Source organism: Lemur catta, chromosome 17 (genome assembly GCF_020740605.2).
Source record: "Lemur catta isolate mLemCat1 chromosome 17, mLemCat1.pri, whole genome shotgun sequence".
In the NCBI taxonomy this organism is placed as follows: domain Eukaryota; kingdom Metazoa; phylum Chordata; class Mammalia; order Primates; family Lemuridae; genus Lemur; species Lemur catta.
Window position 1 is genome coordinate 17,939,196 of NC_059144.1, and position 21,574 is coordinate 17,960,769.

The 21,574-nt window shown below is 46.2% G+C and overlaps 1 protein-coding gene and 1 pseudogene across 7 annotated transcripts in view; one reads left to right on the forward strand and one right to left on the reverse strand.

Annotated features, from left to right (window-relative positions):
* Positions 1–1,030: 1,030 nt before the first annotated feature.
* On the reverse strand, positions 1,031–4,624 carry LOC123622242 (annotated as a pseudogene).
* A 13,023-nt stretch (positions 4,625–17,647) lies between these two features.
* ZHX3 (zinc fingers and homeoboxes 3) overlaps positions 17,648–21,574 on the forward strand; it is a 112,768-nt gene continuing 108,841 nt past the window's right edge. Inside the window, exon 1 of one of the 7 annotated variants that reach the window (XM_045529273.1) lies at positions 17,648–17,761. The gene's annotated coding sequence lies outside the window, so the exon portion shown is untranslated. Of the gene's footprint in view, positions 17,762–18,884; positions 18,971–19,272; positions 19,482–19,736; positions 19,761–21,574 lie in introns of those variants that run through there. The other 6 variants (XM_045529272.1, XM_045529277.1, XM_045529281.1 and 3 more) reach the window with 6 other exon arrangements.

A 21,574-nucleotide genomic window follows, 5' to 3' on the forward strand; every position in this document is an offset into this window, starting at 1 on the left:
TAGCTGTCTTTTCTTTGATTAATCCAAGAGTGCAGGTGGCACTCCCTTCTTTATGGTATTTGGTAGCCTATATGCTTTGCTAATTCACAGATCCAGCGGTTATTTACTGTGCCCCACTACTTTCTTGCTGGCTGAATCTGGCGTGAGGTAAGAGGGCCAGCTCACCTAGGCTTGCCACTGTGATCACTTGTCATGAGCAGCAAGACTGGCTTCCAGGGTGGCTCTTCAACCATTCCTGGTGGCCCTGTTGAAGGTGGGAAGAGAGGCAGTGGACCCTGGGGCTGGCTCCCCACAGCATGCGGGGTTGAGGATTTGGGGGCTGGCAACTGGTGTCTGGCTAGGATTGCCAGATTTAGCAAATAAAAATCAAGGACACTCAGTTAAATTTGAATTTCAGATACATAACATATGTTTTTTAGTATAAGTATGTCCCATGCAATATTTGGGACTAAACAACTATTCCTTATTTATCTCAGATTCAAATTTAACTTGGTGTTCTTTATTTGCTAAATCTGACAAGCCTATATCTGGCCAAATAGCTAAGTTTCCACCACGTGGAACTTGCTGCTGGCAAAGGTCTCCTGCCCAGTGTTGCCACCTTCAACTGCCACCTGTCACTGCCTAGCTCCAGAACTATGGGTGGCTCCCAGTTGCTTCTACAGTGCAACTTGGACTCTCTGGCTGCTGTGCTGGGCCTTGGCTCTTCCGTCTGCTCAGCTGAACTGCTTGGGCCCTTTCCCACCTCTGCTCCAATTCATGTTTTTCCTGCCTAGAACGTCTCTTGCCAAGTCCCAGGAGCAATCACTAACACTTACTGAGCACCTACAGGATGCCGGCACCATGCTGAGCTCTATGATTGCATTGTCTTATTGGATTCTCACAAAACCCAGGATGGTGAGGACAGTAGTTATCCCATTTTGCCAGTGAAGAAACTGATGCTCACAGTGATTCTTTTTTTTTGATAAGATTTCTTTTATTAACATATAACATATTTAATGAAAAAATAATATCACTCTGGCTCTCTCCTCCATTGCCAGGGAAGAGTGGTGAGGAGGGGCTGGCACTGCCCACCCCTAGGCATCCAGATAAGCCCTGCCTCCAGGGCCCCCCTCTGCCTTCCTCTGCTCCCCGCTTTCCAACAGGCTCTGATCTCCAGACAGATGGTTCAAAGTTACAAGTGCTTTAGGCCCTCCCTTGAGCTCCCTGAGGCCAACCCCTTGTGTAGAATTCAGGGGCCACCTGGACAAGCCCCTTGCTTTTTTACATTCTCAGGATCCTTCGTTCATGCTAGAAGGAGGATCTAGGGGCAGAGAGTGGAGTCTCTACTGGCCAGGGGAAGGGAGGAAAGGAACAGTGACAGGGGACGGGGCCAAGAAGAGGGATGGTGATGAGGTCCCCTCGCTGGAGCCGGTCACTGCGGAATGAATCCTCCACTGCGGGATCAGGCAGCAGGGCACGAGGGTCACTCAGCATGTTTAGTCCTTCCAGGCCCAGTGGCTCCATGTGAAGTTCATCTTCTAGCCCCAGCCCAGGTTCCAACCCAGCTGCTGACACTTCACAGCCAGGCACTCCGGCCAGGGCTGCTGCAATCTGCTTAGAGAAACCTGGAGAGGAGTCTCCTGTGAGGATGATGTTAGGCCCTGAGCCATGGCGGGAACAGTGGGTCAAGTTCTGGTGGTTGAGGGTATGGGGATCCTGGGGGTCACCCACCGGCCCCTCACCCCCTAAAAATTCAGGCCCTTTGGAAAAGCCAGAGGTATCCAGCGTCAGGCTGGCTGACGGGCTCTCCATGCTGAACTGCTCGAGGTTCCCCCACCTGAAGTCACTCATTGGCCAGTGGTAAGACTTCTGCCCGTGTCCACTGGGCCCAGGTGGGCATAGTGTTCTGTAATGCGGCCGTCTGCCTGGAGGCTGCCCACCTGAGAGCTGCACTGAGCAGGCCTGAGAGGGCAGCCTGGCTGCTGTAGAGGCTTTGGGGTGGGTGGCTGGGTGGGCAGAACCAGACCGGGGTGGAAGTATAGGGATATGGGGCAGTCGCTGGTCAGTAGGCAGTTTACTCGTGTCCAGGGGGACACCCTGAGTGGTGGAAGACAAGGTGGGTGACATTGTTGGCAAAAACTGTTTGGGCAGCTGCTGTTGGGACCTTCTGGCATCAGTTGGGCCCGTGGGCAAACTCAGGGGGCTGAGGGGCACATGGTGGTGATGGTGGGAGGTCCCAGGGGTAGAAGCTGGATAAGGGGGGTGGGCAGAACAGGGGATGAAATGGAGGAAGAGGAGGAGGAAGAGGAGAGGGCAGGGGCACTGAGGGAGGGATGGCCCAGGGAGGTGGTGGGCAGTGCACGGTGGGCCAAGGAGGAGGCGGGCAGTGAGGGAGGCTGTGGGAGCCCTGGAGCTGGGGCTGAGGACTGCTCAGGGAAGCCTGGAGGCTGGGATTGCTTAGGGAGGACGGCAGGGATGCGTGGCTGAGAGGTCAATGAAGTCTCCGTGCATCATAGCCCAGCCCCAGGCCCAGGCCTCTACTGGTGCCCAGGTGGGTCATGGTGTGGGTCAAATTGGAGGTGCTGTTCATCCCAACCCCCGCTCAGGTTAGGGTGGGCTGTCTCCTCGGGGTCCAGGGGGGTGGGGGAAAGTACAGGTCGGTGAGGTCAAATAGGGAGCCCCCTGTGTTCATGGCAGGTGGGAGGACAGGCACATTGGCAGGCTGGCTGGTCGGGAGATGGAAAGATGTTAATTCCATGGACTTCACAGGACCAAGGTCTGGAGGAAGATGAGGACAGCCTTCGCATCCCATGGCTTCAGCAAATGCTTGGCATCTAGCAAGTTCTCCTCAATAGCAGGGACTTTGGAGTCCATTTCACCATCCAGAAAACTCCCACTTCGGCTGGGCAGGTTGCTGGGAGGTGTGGGGACTGGATAAGTTTCCTGGGGTTCATCACGCTTGTTGTGTTAAGTGTAGATAGTAGAAACAACTGCCCCTTCTCTGCGGGAAACTGCCCCAGGGCATCGTCCTTGCCAGCTGGACTCCGGGGGCGGAGATAAGTAGGCGGGACTATAGGGAGAGCCGTCAACGTGGCGGAGTATCGGTGGAGTGGGGACACCGGGCATCTCGCCGCACCCGTTCCAGTAGCCGTGGTGCCGAGCGACGAATCCGAAGGCGAGCGGAGGGGTCTCTGGAGCTCGGCCAGGCTACAGCCGAGCCGGTTGACACCGAGCAGAGAACCACCGTAATGGGAGGTCCTTGTGTTCGCCAGCCGTAGTTTTGGGGCCTGTAACCGGATGGAGCTGAGTCCATCCTCACCTCCTCCAAGGCTGCGGTCTCCTCGGCCTGACGCTGCTTCTGCAGTGCGATCTTCTCCCTGAACTTGCGCGGATTGGGAGCTGAGGCCGTGGCCGAGCCAGGCCCGTTCGCCCCGGACGCTCCAGCTTCCTCCCCGTCCCTCCCCGCGACCCTCGACCCTCGCTATACAAGCCACCGCCGCCTCCCACAGTGATTCTTGCTGTCGGCCCCGGACCAGCAGCAGCACCTGGGAACTTGTTAGACATACAGATTCTCAGGCCCTACCCCAGACCTATTGGATCTGAAACTCTGGAGCTGGGGCCCAGCAATTTGTATTTTAGTAAGTCCTTCCCCCCTCCCCCCCCCGCCCCCAGGTGATTCTGATGCTTGCCCTAGTTTGAGGCCTGCTGCTGTGAGAGATGCAGTGACTTCCGGAATCTTCCATTCGGGCAGAGGACTGCCAGGCAGGGTGTTTAGGGTCTTACTGAGGGCCATCCCTGGACTAGGTACTGGAGGTGCCTCAGCGACCCCACAGTTTTGGGGTGTGGGCGGAGGAAGAGAAGAACAGAGGGGCGGTCAGGCCCTTGCGCTGTTAGATAACGAAGGGGGGGGCAAGCCCGGGGGTCCTTAGCGGGGTGAGAGGGGTCAGAGAAAGCTTGGTAGACAGGAAGCCTGAAAAGTAAGTTGGAATTAGATGAGTATGGATGAGGACGGTGTTCAAGTGTAGGGACTAGTTTGTACGAAGGCCACGCAGAGCCACTTGGGGATAGTTCAGTCTTGCAGGTGGAAAGTGAGGAGAGGTGGGTGGGTGGGTTTGTGAAGTCCTCCGACTTCAGAGCAAAGGAAGAATCTTTAATGGGTATCGAGAATAGAAAAAGCCCTCTGGCTTCCAGGTGCAGTGAACACTGCGGAAGACGGGGGATGGGAGGTGAGAAGAGACCCAGGGGGTGCCAGGCTTTCCCCTCCCTTAGATCCAGGCAGCTTCTGCCCTCCAGAGCGTCTGCAGACTCAACCCCCAATGGCAGTAGCGGGCAGGTGCACGGTTCCGAGGCCAGAGCCAGTCTGCAAGCCCAGCTCCTCCCCGGGCCGGGGAGGGGTGGAACCGGGGATCAGCCCCGCCCTCGGACCCACCCCCGCCTCAGGTCCCGCCCCCTCGGCCTTGGCCGGAGAGATCCCTGATCTGGGCCGCTGGCCTGGGCTGCTTTTGCCCGCCACGTTCCCTTCCGCTGATGCTGTGGCCAAGACTGCGCGCAGGCACTGGGGGCCTCTCCTCCCAGCCTTTCGGGGACAGGCCCTGGATGTGCTCAGGGATCCGCAGGCTGGAGGGTAGGAGACTTCCGTTGCCATCCCCGACTCCTGCCAAAGAAGGCTGTGGTGCCAGCCCAGAACTGACCGGCCTGGCCAGGTTGCCACTGGGCAGTTCCCCACTCCAGCTGTCTTTCCCGGAAAGACATCAGTTTGCAGAGCCTTTTTGGAATCCGTGCCTAGAGAGGAACACTGAGAGATCATTAACCACTGTATGAACTGGAGCTTTCTGTGTCCTGAAAATCCCTCAGGGCTTACCGCCCTCTCCGTGGGCTTGACCCGCAGCGAGGAGCCCTTCTCGTCCCTCTCCTGTTCTTCCTCTTGTTATTTGGGTCTACCTCTGCTTCCACTACCACCCTCCATCTGGCACGCAGACCATGTCTTCTTATGCTTTGCAGCTCAAGGAGGGTCTAGCATGGTGTCCTTCACTTAAATAGGTATTCAAAAATATTGTGTAGAGAAGATCAATTTATGCTGGGCTTTGAACTATATGTAGATGGGGTACATATAGGAAGGGGACTGTTATAGATGGGGTGCATTTGGGGAGGAACAGACTAAGTGGGTGCAAGTGGTAAATGAAAACATGGATACAAGAGAGAGAAAGTGTGTACTAGGAGATAGCCTATCTAGCCTTGAATATGGGGCAAACCATGGACATTGGGAGCCATCAATAATGAGCAGAAGAGTGATACAATATTGTTAGTCACTATGCTAGACCCTTCGTATATGATATATGCACTGTCCTGCCCCCATTGCCCTGTCCCCTCTCTGCCTGGACAGTTTTTCCCTCCCTCTGTCCCCAGTGTTGATGCCAACTCATTTTTTAGATCCCGGGTCCATTGTCACTGCCGTCAGTGGCAGACAGACTCTAAAGTGGCCCTGGGATCCCTGGCTCCTGGTGTTCATGCCTTTATGTAATCCCTTCCACTGGAGTGTGGGTGGGATCTGTGACTTGTTTTTAACCAATAGAATATGGCAAAAGTAATGGAATGTCCCTCCTGTGTTTATGTTATGTCATATAAGACTCAGTCTCACTAGCAGGCTAGCTCCAGGGACTCTCCTTGCTGACTTGAAGTAAACAGCCGTGCTGAGGAAGCACATGTGGCAAGATGCTATAGGTGGCTCAGGGCAGCTCAGAGCTTCAGCAGCCTCCAGCTAACAGCCAGCAAGAAGCCAGGGCCGTCAGTCCTATAGCCATAAGGAAATGAATCCTGCCACAACTTGAGTGATCTTGGAAGTGGTTCTTCCCTAATCGAGCCTCCAGATGAGAATACAGCCCAGCTGACACTTCGATTACAACCTTGTTTAAGTCTTGTAAGCAGAAAATTCAGCTCAACTGTTCAGACTCCTGACTCACAGAAACTGTAAGATAATAAACATATGTTGTTCAAAGCCTCTGAGTTTGTAGTGATTTGTTACACAGCAATAGGTAACTAATACACTTTCTAGCTAGGTTAACTTTCCCTTACATAGGCTCTCATAGCATCATGTACCTTTCCATCTTTGTGCTTTATGTGATACTTTATTTATATACACCATTTGGTCAATATGAGGACACTTTTTGCTCATCACTCCATCCCCAGAGCCTCGCATAGTGCCTGACACACAGAAGAAAACCCATAATAAGTATTAGCTGCATGTGTTAATGAGTGAATCTTCTTACTTAATTTTTACCACAACCTGGTGAGGTGAGAACCATTGTAAGAGACAAGGAAAAGGAAACCAATTATTTACTATACTTAAAAGTATGCTTAAAATTTTGTTAAAATTTTGGCTATGCACGCCACCCATCTTAATTTTTAGCATGACCAAAGGATAATGAAGTGATTTGAGAGCAGGATGTAAATTGCATGATTGCCTGTATGACATCATTCACGTAGCATTGTATTTTCCAAAGACCAAAACTATCTTTACAAAAATACTTCTGGGCTCCTCTGGTTTTCCCAAAGGCTTCTCTTATTCGTTACTTAAATCGTTGTGAAACTGCTGCCCTATTATCGTCCTTTTCTGACCTAATATTGCCAGATCCTCATCTGTAAATGCTTTGTGAGATTCCAGCTGTTTTCCAGCCTCGCTTTCATCGACTTCATAAAACTCAGCATCTTCCACAAGATTTGCGGTTTCATTTTGCACTCCACTTGCATTGTACTGTTAGAGGTCAAGGCCATCTGACAGCGGGATGCTGTTAAAACCGAAGTCAGTTCCCATGAAATCACTGCTCAAGACCCTCCAACGGCTCCTGTTCTCCCACCTCTCATACCCGCCCCACTTCTCAGCCCTCCCACGGTGCTCCCCTCGCTGCTCTGCACCGGCCTCGTTCACTGCTCACAGATCGCCATGCACAACCCGCACACTGGTGCTTCCCGCGCCTGGACCGGCGAGGGCTGGCTCCCTCACCAACCTCAACTTTACTTCAATGTCAGATCTACCCTGACCACTCCCAGCTACCTTTCCTTGTTCTAAGCTTCTCTGGCAGCACGAATCGCTTCCTCATGTGCTATATAATTTACTTTTTATTGATGTTTGGAGTTTGTCTCCCTCCGTGAGCAGGTAGGCCCCGTGAGGACAAGAGGTTTGATTTTTCTTCACTGATATTTCCAAAGAACAGTGTCTGGCACGTAGTAGATTTCTGATAAAGATTCGTGAGTGAACGTCCACATCCTTGATGGTCTTGTCTCTACCTTGAAGTCTCTGTCCCCTGCTGCTGCCTTGGGCCTCTTTCCCAGGACTCTGGACCCTGCCCCAGGTGATGTGACCCTGCCCTGTGTGAGCCTGATCAGTAAGGACTTCCTAGGGTGCAGGTCAGGGTTTTTTTTTGTTTGTTTGTTTGTTTTGTTTTTAGGGAGAGAAGGAGGGAAGGAGAGAGAGAGGGCAAGGTGCAGGTATTTTGACCTCCTATGTCAGTATGAAATACTAAATTCCAGTTTTTATTTTTCTTTTAGGGAAGAGAGTTAAAGAGGAAGAAGCAAGGCTAGGGGAGAGGGTGAAGAGAGAACACGGTCTCAGATTTTCCTGGGGTCCCCACCCCATCAGCTTTCTGAGTGGCTCAGAGGAGCAGCCCGCAGCGAGTGAGGCTGTGCACCCCACATCCTGAGCTGTGCGGCAGGAGCTGTGCCACACTGCTTTGTAGAGCTTGGTGTGTAGGGTATTTTTGTTTTTTACAGTCCGGCTGCCTGTGTAATGACTTCCTTCCCGTGGCCTTGTTCACTGAGGTGTCCCTGGGCGACTAGCTGAGTCACAGCATTCCTTGCAGCTTAAAACACTGGCCCAAGCGCCAGTTTCTTCATGTAGTTGGGACCTTAGCAGACTGCCAGAGAGCGCCCAGGGAAGACAGTCTGTAGGGCCCCCACTTCTAACCTGCACCCCTCCCCAAAAACATGATTTAAAAAGCAAGTAAAAATAAAGAAGAAATGCCATCTGTTAAGTCACTAGGAAATGGCCGCAGCCCTGCCCCAGCCTGAAGAATAATTTGTCAGGGACCATGAAGTCAATTCCAAATTGAAGGAGCCGGGGGAGGGAGGGAGGGGGGACGAGGGATCCGCATCCATCCTCTCTGTGTCGTTGCAATATGCAGGGTCAGAAACCCAAGTGAAGAGATTGGGAACTCACAGCCCCAGCTGGTGGGAATATAAACTTACTCAGGCCTTCTGCTATATAAGCAGGTAGTTCTTACTAAAACTGAGTATGTGTAGGGCTTCTAGTGTAGCAGTCTCATTCCTGGAAATATATTTTGTAGAAAGTTTGCTCAGATCCATAAGAAGACAAGCAGGAGGGTATTTGTTGTAGTATTGTTCATGGCATGGGGGACTGGGGGGAAGGGAATTGAGGGGGCGAGTTAGTAAAATGTGAGGATGCATACTGTGGAATTCTACATGGTAGTGAGAACCGATGAATTAGACACACATACAACAGCATGGATGGAACTTACGGTGTTAAGTGGAAAAACCACTAAAAAAGATTTAAGATGATATTTTTCCAGTTTTATTGGGGTATAATTAACTATGCATATTTAAAGTGTACAATTTGAGTTTGACATGTGTGTATCCATGAAACCATTATCACAATCAAGATAATAAATGTATCCATCACCCCTAAAAGTTTGAAGTAGATCTATATATATTAAAATATGATTAACAGATGTTTAACAGCTACTGTTAAGGGAAAAAAAAGTTCAATAGTGTATGGACTATAACCCCATATTTATAATTATAAATAATGTTTAGACCCCCTGAAAAAATCTGAAGGAACATATACCAAACTTAATTATGTTTATTGTTGGAAATCTTTCCAAAGCCACATGACATTATTTTGCTAATGTGCCTTGCACCTCAGAAATTGTGCCTATTGTACCATATCATGGTCTCCAGGGACTGATGAAGCTTTAGCACACTACAAATGGGACATTATGGCCCCTTAATTTTGAGTGACTTGATTAAAAATTACTGAAGTCACCACAATGGGCTCCAGCAGGAGGGTGCCTGCCTCTGCTATTCCCTGTCCCCACAACAGAGAGCCATGTCAGCCACCTCTTTGTACTTACTCACCTCCAAGACCAATTTCTGTCCTCCTCCCTCCAAGCAGGAGATATTCTAGGAGGGGTTGTGTGCCTGTGACTGGGTACAGAATGGCGAGTCTCCAACTCATTATTATGAAGTCTGTCTTTCGTTACCACTCTTCCTGTATCTCATAAGAAGAGGAGTGGAGGAAGATTGTGGGGGTAAGGGTGTCTTTAGCTTTGTCTGGTTATGGGTTTTATATAAAGGCAGCCATAAGGCATGTGCCCTTTTGTGTCTGGCTTCTTTTGTTCCATATTCTTTATAAGATTCTCCTTTGTTGTGTACTGTGTAATTCATTCATTTTCACTGCTGTATATATAGCATTCCACTGAGTGAATATAGCACCACTTATTTATGCCTTGTGCTATAGATAGGTATCTGGGTTGTTTCTAACTTGGGTCTATTGTAAAACATGCTGCTATGAACATTCTTGTACATGTCTACTGCTGTATCTGGGCATGCATTTCTCATGGTTATATATACTTTGGGGCAGAGTTTCTAGGTTAGGAGGTATATCTATGTTTAACTTGACAAAATAATGCCAAACTATTTTCCAAAATGATTGTAGAAGTACACTGACCTCAGCAACGTATAAGAGCTTCTCTTATACATTCACCAACGGTTGGTACTGTCAGACTTGGAACTTTTAGCCATCTGGTGGGTCTGTATACTAGTTGTTCACTGGAGTCCATTTCCTTTACTGCTATGAGGCTAAGAACTTTTCACATGTTTATTGGCTATTGGATTTCTTGTGTGTGTGAAGAGCCCGTTCCTGTCCATTTTTCTATTGGTCTATCTTTTCATTATTTATTTATAGTGGTTTTTTATATAGTCTGGATATAAACCCTTTGTTAGTTACATGTGTTGCAAATCTTTCTCATATGGCTAGCTTCTTCACTCTCTTAATGTCTCTTGTTGAAGTTCTTAATTATAAAAGAATGCAGGTTTGTCAATCTTTCCTATGATTTGTACTTTTTCTGTCCTGTTTAAGAAAACTTTTTCTATTTGAAGATCATGAAGATATTATTTTATGTTATCTTCTAAAGCTTCATTGTTTTACCTTTATGTTTAAGTCCATATCTAACAGAAATTGGTTTTGTTATCCATTGACTAAATGAAGTTTTTTCACTAGAACATGTCACATACCCATTCATTCAAGAAATATTTATTATCTTGTGTGTGTTGGGCCATGTTCCATGTTTATAGTTTTACTTTTCATATTTAGGTCCATAATTCAGCAGAAATTGTTTTTTGAGTACGGTGTGAGATAGGGTTCCAGTGTAACTTTTCCCATGTGGATATTGAATTGACTCAACACCATTTATTCAAATGGTCATTTCCCCACACTGTTCTGCAATGCTATTATATCTTTATCACTGATCTGTTTGGGGGTTCTCTCCTCTGTTGCTTTTTGTCTACTGTTGTGCCGATACCTTACCGTCTTCATAATTAAAGCTTTATTATAAATCTTATTAGCTGATAGAGCAAATTCTCCCAACTTGTATTTCTTCAAGAACACCTTGGCTGTTCTTGGCTTTCTGTAGTTTCATATAAATCTTATATTAGAATCATTTTGTCAAGTTCTGTATGAAAAATCAGCTGGGGTTGTTTTGATTTGAGAGAATGATAGCTTTACAATATTAAGTCTTTCAATTAACATGGTATATCTCTCCATTTTAAATTCATTCTTTAATATCTATTAAAATGCTGATGGTTTCCTCCATAGAGTTCTTACATGTTTTTTGTGAGATCCATTTATAGGCCCGTGGTATTTTTTCCCCCACTCTTTCAAAAAGCACCCTTGTAAAAACTATTTTATGACATTCACTGGAATATAGAAATAAGGTTGACTTTGGTATATTGATTTTGTATTCAGTAATCTTGCTAAATTCACTTATTAATTCTAATTTTTATCTAGGTTTATTTGCTTTTTTCCCCCTACATATACAATAGTGTTTACAGACGACAGTTTTGTTCCTTTCCAATTCTTTATGGTGTTTTATTTATTTTTCTTATTTTATTGTACCAGTTCAGAGCTCCAGTGCAGTGTGGAATAGAAATTGGTGATAGTGGACATCCTTGTCTCATTATCAATCTCAAGGGACAACTTCTAATACTTCATGATAGAATAGGGTATTGACCATAGTTTTTGGGTACTTACCCCTTTTTAGTTTAAGAAGTTTATTTTTTCATGAGTAGATATTCAATTTGATTAAATGCCATCTTTGTATCTACTAATATGATCATATCACTTTTTTCCTTTAATCTGTTAAGGTGGTGAAGTATTCTTTGGGTAATGTTAATGTTTACATTTCTGGAATAAATACTGTGCTGGACATGTTTTTTTTTCCAATTTTTGCATATATATTCATGAATGACACAGGACTTTAATTTTTCTATTTCATGTTTTCCTTGTCAATAGCTTCACAAACTTGCCAACACTCTTATTCATTTTTTTTTAATTTCAGCCGTTCTGATTTTTTAATGTTAAACCAATTTGTATTTGTGGGATAAGGTCCACTTGGTGATGATTTGTTGTCCTTTCTATTTATTGCTCAATTTGATTTGCTAACATTTTGTTTAGGATTGTTGCATTTATGGTCAGGAGAGATATTGGTCTGTGATTTTTTTTTTGGGGGGGGGGTCATGTTTTTGCCAGGTTTTGGCATCAGGATTATCCTGACCTTATAAAATGAGTTTTGTTTTATTTTATTTTGAGACAGAGTCTTGCTCTGTTGCCCTGGGTAGAGTGCAGTGGTGTCATTGTAGCTGACTGCAACCTCAAACTCCTGAGCTCAAGCAATCCTCTGCCTTAGCCTCCTGAGTAGCTAAGTAGGACTATAGGCACCCACCACACTTGGCTAATTTTTCTATTTTTAGTACAGACAGGGTCTTGCTCTTGCTCAGACTGGTCTCCAACTCCTGAGCTCAAGAGATCCTCTTGTCTCAGCCTCCCGGAGTGCTAGGGTTACAGGTATGAGCCACTGTGCCCAGCCAAGATAGGTATTATTTAAGTATTTGCTAAAATATTTCCATTTTACCTTTTTAACCTATATTTCCTTAAAGCATGTCACTACAGACATTGAATAGTTGAGTCTTGTTTGTTTGTTTAAATCCAGTCTGTCAGTGTTTTTCCTTTTATTAGAATATTTAGTCCATTCACATTTAATGTTATTACAGATATGATTCCAAACAATTTAAGTCTATAATCTTGCTATTTGTTTTCTATTTGTCCTACCTGGCTTTTGTCCCTGTTTTCTTTTTCTTCCTTTCTTCCGATGAACCAAGTATTTTTCATTATGTCATTTTATCTTCTTGGTTGGATTTTTTTAAAGGTTGTGGTAAAATACACATAACAAAACTTACCATAGTAACCATTTTTAAGTGTACAGTTCATAGTGTTAAGTACATTCACCTTGTTGTGCAATCTTCAGGATTCTTTTTATCTTTCAAAAGTGAGACTCTATACTCATTAAACCACAACTTCCCATTCTCCCTTCCCCCTAGCCCCTGGCAACTACCACTTTACTTTCTGTCTCTATGAATTTCACTACTCTAGGTGCTTTATAAGTGGAATCATAAATATCAAATATCATAAATATTTGCCTTTTTCTAACTGGTTTACTTAACTTAGCATAATGTCCTCAAAGTTCATGTAGCATGTGTCAGAATTTCATTCCTTTTTATGGCTGTCTAATATTATTCTATTGTGTGTATATACCACATTTTTGTTTTTCCATTCATCTGTCAATAGATACTTGAGTTATTTGCACCTATTGGTTATTATGAATAACGCTGCTATAAACATGGATGTACAAATATCTCATCAAGACTCTGCTTTGGACCTGGGAGTGATGTAGAGTCATGTGACGCATAATGACATTTGGTCAACAATGTTCTGCATATAAGGTGGTAGTCCCGTACAATTATAATAGAGCTGAAAAATTCCTGTTGCCTAGTGACTTTGTAGCCATCACAAAGTCATAGCGCAACACATTACTCATGTGCTTATGGTGTTGCCAGTGTGAACAAACCTGCACTGCATATATACAATTATGTACAGTACATAATACTTGATAATGATCATAATTGGTTTATATATTTACTATACTCTTTTTTTTTTTTGAGGCAGGATCTCATTCTATTGCCCAGGCTATAGTGCAGTGGCATCATCATAGCTCACTGCAGCATCCAACTCCTGAGCTGAAAGGATCCTCCTGCCTCAGCCTCCAAAGTAGCTGGGACTACAGGCACATACCACCATGACTGCCTAATTTTTAATTTTTTTGTACAGACGGGGTCTCACTATTGCCCAGGCTGGTCTCGAACTCCTGGGCTCAAGCAATCCTTCTGCCTCAGCCTCCCAAAGTGCTAGGATTACAGGTGTGGGCCATTGTGCCCGGCCATACTATATTATACTTTTTGTCATTATTTTAGGATGTAGTTCTTCTACTTATAAAAAAAAAATTAACTGTAAAACAACCCCAGGCAGGTTTTTCAGGAGGTATTCCAGAAGAAGGCATTATTATCATAGATGGCAGCTCCACACATATTATTGTCCCTGAAGACCTTCCAGTGGAACAAGATGTGGAGATTGAAGACAGTGATGTTAATGATCCTGACCCCATGTAGACCTAGGCTAATGTGTGTGTTTGTGTCTTAGTTTTTAAGAAAAATTTTTAAAAGTGAAAAACATTTTAATAGAAAAATCAGTTACAAAAGAACACAAAGAAAGAAAATATTTTTCTACAGCTGTTACAATGTATTTGTGTTTTACAATAAATGTTATTACAAAAGAGTCAAAAAGTTTAAAAAATTAAAAAGTATATAAAGTAAAAAACTTATAGTAAGCTAAGGCTAATTTATTATTGCAGAAAGAAAAACATTTTAAAGTAAATTTAGTGCAGCCTAAGTGTACGGTGTTTACAAAGTCTACAGTAGTGTACAGTAATGTCCTAGGCTTTCACATTCACTCACCACTCACTGACTCACCCAGAGCAACTTCCAGTTCTGCAGACTCCAACCATGGTAACTGCCCCATACAGGTGTACCATTTTTTATCTTTTATATCTTATTTTTATTGTATCTTTTATATGTTTAGATATGTTTAGATACACAAATACCATTATGTTACAATTGCCTAAAGCATTCAGTACTGTAACATGCTGTATAGGCTTATAGTCTAGGAGCAATAGGCTGTATACCACATATCCTAGATGGTAGGAGGTTACCATCCAGGTTTGTGTAACTACACCCTGTGATGTTAGCATAATGATGCAATCACCTGATGATGCATTTCTCAGAACATGTCCCTGTTGTTAAGCCATGCATGACTGTACTTCCGCTCACACATTATTGATCAAAGAAAGTCACAGGGCCGTTCACAAATCCAAACCGTGAGAAAGTACAACGTATGCCTACAGAGGACTTATGGAGACCACCCCAGTTTTTGTCCACTTTTTTCCTTGGAGAAAGAACAACTTTCTGTTTTGATTGCCACCTAAAATGGGTGCCCTTACTGTGCAGAACTCAGGAACTCAATAATCATTTCCTATGTCATTATCAAATGTCTCCCAGGGATTTTGCCACTAAGTGGAACCAATGGTTCTGTAGGGGACTTCTTCTTCTTCTCCTTTTTTAAGACACGGGGTCTCCCTATGTTGCCTGGGCTGGTCTCAAACTCCCGGCCTCAAGCAATCCTCCTGCCTTGGCCTCCCAAAGTGCTGAGATTATAGGCATGAGCTACCATGCCCCCACCTGTGGGGGACTTCTTTTAAGATATCTCCTCAACTAGAAATAATTTTCCTTTTTTTGGTAATTGACCATTTTTTGATCCACAGAGGTGGGTTCCTAGTGAACTTCATGACCTGTAACCATGATTGTTTTGGTGGATGAGGTCACCTGATTCAAGTTGGGTTAATTAGAGCCTTTTCTATGGGATTTTGGAATTGGAATGATTAGGGAGTTTAACTGTCTCTCTGGGTAGTTGGGATTGCATCATATACTTGGGAGTGGTTGATAGACACATTTCCCAATGTACTACTTGGAAGCAGAGAAAACAAGTTTGCTGAAGAGTTCCACTGACTCCCCTGTGCTCTACTTCCAACTCATCCAAATGCCCAGCTGGGTTCTTACCCTTGGCCTCTGAGAGATCCTCCCTCATCCCCAAAAGCCTCAAGATTAAGTCCCCCTTTCCCTTTTATTTTCCTTAAATTGGCCTGATGGATTACTGGTACTTGCAGCCAGCAAACTCCTAACTGTTATGTGTTCTTTGCTTCTGGATCCAGACGCAAAGAATTCACAGGTGTAGACCATTCCAATAAAATAGAGGTCAGGTTGTAATTGTATTGCATCCACTTTACTTCTGGCCATTTCTTTCTTGCTTGAGAAAGCTCATCAGGGAAGCAGAGGCCAGTGTGGGACCTGTGCTCCAGGAAAGGAGGCTAAAGAAGGTACAGCTGAACATTGACTTAGGATATTGCTTATATAAATCGATAGTTAGGGAGGCAGAAAAGCACAGATATAACCTCCTGACAATGAACAAGGACAAGGTCTTCTAGCTCAGTAAATGCATCTGTAATAACCTGAAAATCTCTGTAGGACAGAAGCACATACTACCAATTAATAAAAGAAAAAAAAAGAGAGAAAGCTCATCAGGATATGAGTGAGTGCAGGTGACATTATTATAGGGATCACCTGAAATCTGCTTAACTTAAGCAGATCTGCTTAATTTAAAAAACATGGTGTTTTTGTTTGTTTGTTTGTTTGTTTGTGATGAGGTCTTGCTCTGCCACCCAGGCTGGAGTACAGTGGCATTATTATAGCTCACTACAGGCTCAAACTCCTGGGCTCAAGTGATCATCCTGCCTTGGCCTTCCAAGTAGCTGGGATTACAGTTGCACACCACCATGCCTGGCTAATTAAGAAAAACTTTTTTCTTTTTTTGATACAGAGTCTTGCTATGTTACCCAGGCTAGTCTTGAACTCCAGGCCTCAAATGATCCTCCTGCCTCAGCCTTCCAAGTTACTGGGATGGCAGGCATAAGCCACTGCACTGGGCTTTAACTTAAATTTTTAAAGGAAAATAATTTGTCTCCTTGGGTAAATATTTGTGACATACCTCCCAACACTGGCATTAACTGCATGCTGTTTGCTGTTTCTTCTGCCTGGGGTCCCTGTCTCATCAACTCTTCAGGCCCATCTCCAATGTCACCTCCACTGGGAAGACTTTCCACACCCACCTGTACACCATTAATTATGCTGTTTTCTGTGCTTCCCAAAGCAGTTGGCACGTCCATCTAGTGTTACATATTTTCTTCCAGAGGTATTTCTTTACATATCTGTCTCCTCTGAAATGCTGAGTTCCTTAGGGGTTGGGACAATATTTTGTTTATCTCTGGATCCCACAGTGCCTGGATTAAAATAGATGCTCAGAAAAGTTTATTGAATAAATGAAGTTAAATTGAAGCAATGTATCCTATATACATTCTCATTCATTCAAGAAATACTTATTGACTTCCTGGACATAGCCCATGTTTCAGATGCTGCAGATGAGCAAAACAAAGTTCCTGCCCTCAGGAACATTACAAATGATATTTAGGTTATAAAGGTAGGAGGAAAAGTAAAGGAGGATGAAAGGATAGAGTGATGGGGGTTGGAACTTGATATTTCAGTAGGGTGGTCTGGGAAAGTCTTTCCGGGGAGGTGATTTTTCGACAGAAATTTGGAGTGAAGGCACATGACTTTCTGATATCTGGGGAAAGAAACACCAAGCGCAAAGGCCCTGAGGTAGATGTGAGCCTCCATGTTCTAGGAGCAAGAAGGAGGCTAGTGTGGCTGGAATGGGGTGAGTGGGTAGAGTGGAAGGAGGCTCAGAGAGGTAGGGGAGGCTAAGTGGAAGGAGGGCAGATCACATAGGATGGATCTTGGAGTCCCTCAGAAAAACATTTGGGTTTTTACTCTGAGTGAGTTGGGAAACCATTGGAGGCTTTAGAGAAGAGGAAAAACATGTTTGACTTAGGTTTCAACAGAATCCCTCTGGCTGCTGTGTTGAGAACAGGCTCTATGAAAGCAGCGTGGAATGAGGGAGGACAGGTAGGAAGCTATTGTAATATTCCAGGAAAGAGAGCAGGAAAGAGAAGAGGGTGTTTTTTGTTTTTGTTTTTTTTTCTTTTGAGACCGAGTCCTGGTCTGTCACCCTGGCTAGAATGCAGTGATGTCATCGTAGCTCACTGCAACCTCAAACTCCTGGGCGCAAGCAATCCTCCTGCCTCAGCCTCCCAAGTAGCTGTAACTACAGGCACGTGCCACCAAGCAGGGCTAATTTTTCTATTTTTGGCAGAAAGGGGATCTCGCTCTTACTCAGATTGGTCTCAAACTGCTGGGAGCTTAAGCGATCCTCTCACCTCGGCCTCCTGGAGTGCTAGGATCACAGGTGTGAGACGCCCCGCCCCGCCAAAAGAGCATATGTTAACGGTAGAGCTGACAGGCTTTGCTAAGGGATTGCGCGTGGGATACGATTGGAAAAGAGGACTCAAAGACAACTGCAGTGGTTTGAGCTGGGTTACCACAAGGATGGAGTTGACGTTAACTGAGGAAGCGAAGACCATCTAAGGGGCAAGGGGTAAGTAAGTTCGAGTGTTTGTGAACGTGTTAAATTTGACCTATTGCTCACACGTGGATTTTCGTTGGTTTTCAGAATCTGAAGATTCTAATGCAACCTGAAGATCAGAAACCTTTATATGTGTTGTCATTTAATCCATTTAATCATCCTATTGGCTTAGTTACTAATATGTCATTGCCCTTTTGTGGATGAGAGATTAACAAGTCCAAAGTCACTCAGCCAATTGTTAATCCGCCAGATTAATGCAGAGCTGGGATTCCCACTCAGGTGTGTCAGACTGCAGCGCTCTTGCTGTTCATTAATCACTGGATTCTAAGGGTAGGGGCCACTTTCTGAGCATACTTGCTACAAACGTGGTTTCCATAACAAAAAAGGTGCTTGGAACGCGTGACAAGAATTCAGAAAAGGGCCCAGACCCATCCTAGGTGTCACAGGTTACACAATAGCTACGGGGAAAGGACTGCATTACAGGACCCGAGAGAGGCTCACTGATGCTTGGAGGCTCAAGTACCTGAAGTCTTAATGTCAAGAAAGCCGTAGTCAGAAGTCTGTTTCGCTTATTTTTAAGAAACACGAGGCTATTAAAAACTGCAGTGAAACCTTGGCGGGGTAAAAGACAGACCCACTCTCAGGCGCTGCTCGTTGGGAAACACTGGAGTGGGGGGAGTCCCTGCCCGGTCTACGTGTCCGTTTGAAAGTGTAACCTGGTGTGGCCTTCCGTAGGTGGTCCTTTAGAAGGGCCAGGATATGGAGTACAAAAGCCAGGAACCTCTAGGGGCTGCCGTATCCGCCCCCGGCCCCCCTTCCCTGTCTCCGGCAGCTCCACGCAGCGAAGAGCGCGGCTGCCGCCCGCGCATGCGCCCGGGGCAAGCACTGCTCCCCGCGACGTCAGGGGGCTCGCGCCCGCTCCAAAGCCCCGCCCCGCGGGCGCCGGAGGCGACCTGGGCGGGGGGCCGCGGGCCACGCCCCCAGCCAAGCCGAGCGGGGCCGAGCCGAGTCGAGCGCCTCCGAGCGCGGCCGAGCCCGGCCGAGCCGAGCGGCCCGGAGTCGGTTGGTGCAGCTGCGTCCCCGCCGCTCAGCAGTCCGCGGCTCCGGCGTCACCGCCGCCGCCGCCTCCGCGGGGCCTGCGCCGCCCGGCCGCCGGGAGGGAGGCCCGCAGCGCGGGGAGAGCGGCCCGGCCGCCGGCGCTGCCACCGCCGCCGCTGCCAGGTGAGCGCCCGCCGCGGCCCGCCGGCCCCGCGTGCCCCGGCGGCTGTCAGTCTCCGGTGTCTGTGTGTCTCTCTGCCTGTCAGCCCCTGTGTGCGCGCGAGCTCCTTCCCGCCACGCCTGGCCCCCGGCCCGAGTCCCCGTCAGCCCCCTCCCGCCGCTGTCCCGGTCTTTCTGTCAGCCGCCTTCACCCCCACGCTGGGAGGCTCCGCCCCTTCCCCCCGGAGCCCCGCCTTCCGCCCATCTGTCATCACCCCCCGGCTCGGGGCTCGGGGTCCCGGGGTCCCGGGGTCGGGGCAGCCCCGCGGGCCGCACAGTTGCGAAGCGAGCAGGGGTGCGCGGCGGAGGGGCGAGGGGCGTCCGCGCAGGCCCCTGCCCGGGTGACGGTGCGTGTGCCCCGCTCGCTTGCACTCCCGGCCCGTCGCACGCTGCTGGTGTGGCAGCCCATGCCGCTGGTGTAAAGAGCGTCAGCCCGGCCAGGGCAGGCGGCTGAGCGGGACTCGAGCCACTCGGGGTACAGTAGCGTCCTGAATCCTGGAACCCTTGTTTGCCCTCGCGGAAACACTGCACGTGGGCTCCGTCCGGGTTCCCAGGTGCCCTGGAATGGCGTGTGAGAGGAGTCTCGGGCTTGTGAAGCCTGCCCAGTTGGGGATTCTCATTCGGAGAAGCCTGTTGGAAGTGACTGGGGAGTGGATGGGATGTAGGGCTTAGGTGGAAAGTGTTTGAGAGCTTGAGTCATTTTGAGTTGCATGGTTTGCATTTCTGAGCAGTGATTGCCCTGGGCTTGTGCCCTGTGAGTAGCCGTTATGGGGGTTGTGGGGGAGGAGTGAGGCGGGAGGGCATATTCCTTTCTGTTTTTATCTATGTGAACACATAGTATATATTTATCTAGATATCCCAAATGTTTATTCATGAGGCGTCCTCGTGTCCTCAATTTAAAAAAGGATTACGGTAGTTTCCATTTATACATGTTTTTGTACGTTGTCGTCTTGATGTTCTTTATTTGTGGTAACTTAGAATTGCAATATTTCAAAACTAAGAGAAAATGAGTCCTAAAACAATTGGTGTTTTGCTGGATAATTCTCAACCATGGAGAAAGAGCCAAAAGCGCACTTCATTAGCTGGAACAACTTACTCGGGCTTAATTTGTTTCTAAGAGACATACAGTGGAAAAATCCAGAAGCAGCAAAGTAGTATCAAAGAGACTTAGAAAATGAATGAAAAGGGCCCTTCTGTTGCTGCCTTGGAAAGATGGTATCAAAGGTGCTGTAGAGGACAGAGCTACTATGTAATGATAAACATATTAACCAAGTTGGTTTTGTGACCTTGATACAATTGAGCAGAGCATGATTTGTGCAGTGGTTCATGACAGGCAAACATTGCATGGGAAGTGTGGTAATTTTTGGAAAAAATGTTCCCCATGTTGTTTTTGTTTTGGGGTTCCCCCCCCCCGTGTTGAAGTAAGATTTCAGACTAGAGAAGTCTCAGAGTGGAGTGTTATTTCTTTTTTAAGATAACATTAAAAATTGCAAAAGTAATTTATGTTTAAGGCAGAAAGCTTGAAAAACAAAAGCATAAGGAAAAAGAACCCCTTAATTCTACAAAACCTAGTAAACCACAATTTGGTATTGATCCTTTTAGTCTTTTGTTCTCATGTATATGTATTTTTTCTTACAAAAATGCTACCCTACTATAAGACTTATATTCTATGCTGTTTTCTTTCACATATAACTGGACTGTGAGAGAGATGTCTTGGTTTTATGAGTGGGAACTTGTGTTCCTTTTGTGATCCTTTAATGAAGTCAGATCATGTCAGTCCTCTGCAGAGAGCCCTCTAACAGCTTCTCATCTTAAAGTAAAATCTGAAGTTATTGCTGTGGTCTAGCAGGCTATCCCCTCACTTCCAACCTTGCCAGACAAATCTGTTTGCTATTCCTTAAAAACGTCAGGCATACTCTGGCCTCAGTGCCTTTGCATTTGCTGTTGCCTCTGCCTAGAACTCTGGTCTCTGAACATTGTCATGATTAACTTCCTTAATCCTTCAGGTGTCTCTGCTCAAATGTAGCATTGTCAGGCTTTCCCTGACGACTCCTGTCCTCCTTACCCTGCATTACTTACCAACACTTGGTAATGTATATTTATTTGTTTGTTTATTGTCTCTCTCTCTTTTCCACATAAACCCAGAAGAGTGAGACGTTTTTCACTGATGTATTTTTAGGGCTCAGAACCACACCTGGCCCCATTATAGCTACTTAATGTTTGTTGAAAGAATGAACGAATAAATGAATGCTCATTATCCATCTATTCATATGACCTTGCTGGTAGCCTTCTAGTCTTTTATACAGCTATATCATGGGGTGGAATAACAACCTCTGAAAAGTCAGGATATTCCTTTCTCTTCCATATCTGAGAAGAAGAATATTACCAAGTGAAACTTCTGATCTTAAAAAGAATTACAGTCTTGATTTAACTTGAACAATTGAGGGAAGGAACATTTTTGGCAAATGTTGCTGGCTTTCCTTCTTATGTGCTATTATTTCTTGTGTCACATTGGAACTCTCTGAAAAGTATAAAGTGTCCCAGTTATGTTTACAGTTGTGATTTCAA